This window comes from Myxine glutinosa, chromosome 6 (assembly GCF_964187855.1).
Source record: "Myxine glutinosa chromosome 6, kmMyxGlut1.1, whole genome shotgun sequence".
Lineage (NCBI taxonomy): Eukaryota > Metazoa > Chordata > Myxini > Myxiniformes > Myxinidae > Myxine > Myxine glutinosa.
Window position 1 is genome coordinate 169,805,345 of NC_136266.1, and position 4,952 is coordinate 169,810,296.

The window sequence follows — 4,952 nt, forward strand, 5'->3', positions numbered from 1 at the left end:
CCGGCGATAAGTCGCCCGCCCTTCACGGAGGACAGGGTGGAATCTTTAACGTCCACCAACTATAAGGTTGGCAGATGGGATGCCAAGTTTAACCTCAAGTCAGGATTTGAACCCAGGCCATAAAGCTCAGTGTCGAATGTGCACAATAGGCCGTCTTGTCCGAAGGAGCGACTGATGATGCAATGTTATGGAAAATTACCGTCAGGCGTTTAATGCCCACAATTCAGTGCAGGGGGGACGTTTCATCGACTCACTTAGGTGGCTTCCATTGGAGGGAATGCTAAGGCAGGACCGCCGGCTTTACATTCCCTGTGAATGTTGTGTACTGTTGGGAGCCTCAAACATGTCTGAGGTTGCTATGCGATGTGTGATCCGTGATAATCTCTCAACAGGTGAGGTTTAAACGCTGCCACACCTACCAGGTGTGGCCATGAAACAGATGCCTTTACAAGATTACTCAACGCTGACATGCAATGCTCATGGATGTTCCAAAGTTAGTATTTGGATATTTATCTACCTGTACTATAAGAGGGCCGTTTGTCTTTGTGGCTGCGTGTGTGTTGCTATCTTTCTCAGAGATGGCTGAACGGGTCTTCATCAAACTTGCAGAAGTTCATCAGTGAGTGCCTGGGAATGTTGTAGTAAAAAAATTGTTTTGGAAAAAATAGAAAATAAAAAAAAGTTTAATTTTTTTGGAATATTTTTTTCCTTCTTTTAATCGCTCTATCATGGGTGAAGGAAAGTGTTTTGGGCCCCCACAACAAAAAATAGACCGGGCAACACCAGACGCCCCTGCCCGTGCGTAATATCACACATTTCATTTCTGGTTTATATGCCCTTAGTGTTGGAAGATCGAAGGACACTTTCTCTGGATATCTCCTTATATAGGTCGTTCTGTATTTTTCATTTCGTCCTCAGGTTTAGATCAAAAAAAGGTTTGGTTGCCCACAAGATCACTAAAATTATTATTAATAATAACAGGATAAAGATCATAGCCGAAATTATGTTATTCATGCGAAATGCCATTTATCAACTGTTGTACAACAGCACTCGGTAGAGTACATACCTTCGCCATGTTGAACAGTTTTTTGTTTTTTTCTGTATACAAGATTGAGGCTAGTGTAAGAGCTAGCATATTAAGCACATATTATCACATACAACTCAAAAAAACATAAACGGACACACAAAACAATAAAGGGAGGGGGAGACAAGATGGGGAGAGAGAGGGAAGCACAAAATCACAACAGTAGAGAACAGGGATATCAGGAGATCTGTGGAAGGGAGAGGGCTGGCTTGTGGGGAGAGGAGGGGTTGCGGGGGGGGGGGGGGGGGGAGAGGAGTACACCGTATAAAACAAATTGACACTACTAGGAATTTCAGGAATTAGGTCGGAGATTGAAAGAGGTGGAATTGGGGTGTATTAAGAGGGGTAGAAAAGATCATGGTTTTGGATGGGGGAAGATAAGAGATGGTGGTGAAGAGCTGTTTAAAGACCTGGAGGGAGGAGTGGGATTGAAGGGAGTGAGGGAGTTTGTTCCAGAGGCGGGAGTAAAGAGGAATGAAGGAGTGAAGGTGAGCAGAGAGTCTTGATTTTGGCAATTTCACCAGAAGATGGTTGCTGGCAGATCTTGTGCGACCTGCAGGAATATTTTGGGGACAGAGCAAAGACAGAGCTGGCAGAGCAAGGTCTCATCGGAGTCGGGAGAAGACAGAAAGTCCACCAACCTGCCTGTGGTGAGTGAGTGAAAGTCCCTCAGAATCAGCTTCATCATGGGAGATTCCAATGATTCTGAAAGCTTTGGTTTCAATAGCGTGAAGCCGAGCTAGGTGTGAGGCAGGAGCACCGGCCCAGAGGGGAGAGCAGAATTCCATCAAGCTGCGGATGACAGCTTTGGATGTGGTGAGGAGCTCCTAGGTGCCAAGGAAGTTGATGTTTTGTATCCCACTGATAGGCCATATCTGGATGCAAATCTTCACCAAAATTGAATCAATTCGTCATTGTCACACACCCAACCTGTCCATCAAGTTTCTCCTGAATCCATCCATAACTTATGGATCCATAACATAACATATATATATATATATAGTGTTGCGGTTTTGGAATAAAGGATAACCCCCCTCGTAAGGTAGACGCACCACAACATGTAGCCTCGCGATAGTATAGTTATTTCTTAGTAAATGTAAGGTAGTCTCCTTTCCTGTGTTAGTTTTGCGTTGAGCAGGCCCAGGAGTCGGGTGTTCTTTTGGCGCTGAAATGCCACCTGCTCGGCCTGAACAAGTCTGGCAAGGCCGAAGGGAGGAGCTGCAGGGGGAGTGGCCGGTAAGTGCAAGCCGCCAATCAGAGCTCGAGGGGAGTGGCTAACCACGGCAACGGGAGGTGGAGCATGAAACATTCGGGTAGGGCCGGGGCAGAGCCATTAAAACCCTGCTCCGAGCCCCCCGCCGGAGTTGAGAGTCGCGCAGCCCAGGAGTCGAGTTGAGTGAGAGCTTGAGTGAGTCAGTCAATCGCCCAACCCCAGAACAATTGCCTGTTATCATCTTTGTACACGAACTTGCCCCCGTGCCCTGCGCTCTGGACTGTATTAATCGCGCTCGTGAAGACGACCCGTTCCGGGCCACAGACGCGCGATCTCGTCCTGCCTGGTTTTCCTGCACGTGCCGTGACCACCAGAGGGCCACGCCGAGCGAGCTGTGCGGAGTGGATGACGCCAGGCGCGTTTGGCGCGCGAACTTCCTTTCTTCTTCTCCCCGTGTGTGTGTGGGCCCTATGTTTGGGAATAATTTAGCATTGTTTAAGTGCCTGCTCTGTGTCTCTTCGTATCCTGTACATAAATAATAAATCGTGTTCTTCCTCTGATTTGACCGTTCCCGTCCCTTCCATTAGTTGGCCTTGCATAGTACGAATAAAACCGCTCTAATCGGGTTCCATAAAAGTAACGGCACGAGTCACGTGATACGCTCACCGCCCGGGCATAATCGATTAGCATGGCTTGTGCGAGGTCCGGTCCCCGTTTTCGTGGCAGCGTGGGTCAAAGGTACGTGCGGCGTCGACCCGATACCCTTTTTCACGCTCGCTGCGGAAGTGGCGATTCGGCCTCGTGGACACGAAGACCCAAGGGGAAAAAGGGGTTTAATCCCCCCTTTGTAACGTGGACGGGCTTCGGGAGATCCGCAAAAAAAAAAATATATATATATATATTATAATAGGCTACGGTTATTCTGTCTGTCTGTCTGTCCGGGGGTGTGGCTTACTCCGTTTACAGAGTAGCTCCACCCATTATTGGAGAGGCTTCATGTAAACAAATATCCACCATTTTATTAACTCGAATAGCTTTGAGGCCTGTTTAGTTAGGCCCGTGCTGTCTTTCTCTCTCACACAGGTTTATTTCAACTCTAATTCGATATATCATTTCATTTTTAACAGTCGCTAACATAGTTTTAGACTCGGTTGAAAAAAAACGGGAAGAGAATCCAATGAAAGTTTCCATTTATAGAACGAAATGATTTCTCAAAGGCCTGTAAAATAAAGCCCATTCATTGAGTCACCCTCACGATTTTATCTCGAATTCACCATCTGATTTAATTTTTATCGATGGTTTTAGACTCGGTGTCAGAAATAATTGAGAGCATTCACGCACACACGGGAAAATGCAGAGATATATTTTTAAAAATCGCGCCACGATGACACACGAAAATACACCGCCTAAAATAACAGTCGGGGAAAATGTCGACATATATTAAAAATTCGCTTTTTCTTTTCCGTTAAGATATATTACTTTTACTTTTGATGACAGTCGTCACAAAACGACATATATTTATTCGTTCTTATTTCATTCAACATTACTATCCAGAAGTAAAAACTAAAATATGTTTCAGGACATTACCGAGAGATATTTCTTCATTTTTTTTTATTAGTTATGTGCACATACACTTTAAATAGGTTTATTTGAAATCTTTAATTTTCACAATGGAATTTACTTGCCATTTGATGATTATGAGACACTTCCTCTTGAGGATCGTGACGATTCATACGTTGCGTGGAAACTTCCATTTCCAAAACTAGGGCATGCCCGTACTATATATAAGCTAGGACGTGCCCGTACGTGGGTGCCCGTTCCTTGCCAAAAAAAAAAAAAAAAAAAAATTTGTGTAGGGGTGTGTGTGTGTAAACATCCTAGGGCGTGCCCGTACGTGGGTGCAAAAAAACATGCGTGCAAACAACAACAGCAAAAAAAAACTTTGAAACCACGTGGCAGTAACGACCACAGAACCCCCCCCCCCTCTATTTACATGAATGGTTTGGTCCATTCGCAACGACCACAGAACCCCCCCCCCTCTATTTACATGCAATGGTTTGGTCCATTCGCAACGCCAAAGCGAACGGCGAACGGCTAAATCGCCATAGCTCGGTAAGTACTTGTCCGATTAATTTCAAACCTTGAAAAGGCACATCCTCGGGTCCCCAGCAATATACCTGGCAAGTTTAAAGTATATCGGACCCGTGGTTGTCGAGAAACAGCGGTCACAGACAAACGTACAAACGTACAAACGTACAAACAAACACACAGAGATTACTGGAATTATTGATAGACTAGGGCATGCCCGTACTATATATAAGCTAGGACGTGCCCGTACGTGGGTGCCCGTTCCTTGCCAAAAAAAAAAAAAAAAAAAAAATTTGTGTAGGGGTGTGTGTGTGTAAACATCCTAGGGCGTGCCCGTACGTGGGTGCAAAAAAACATGCGTGCAAACAACAACAACAAAAAAAACTTTGAAACCACGTGGCAGTAACGACCACAGAACCCCCCCCCTCTATTTACATGAATGGTTTGGTCCATTCGCAACGACCACAGAACCCCCCCCCCCCCTCTATTTACATGCAATGGTTTGGTCCATTCGCAACGCCAAAGCGAACGGCGAACGGCTAAATCGCCATAGCTCGGTAAGTACTT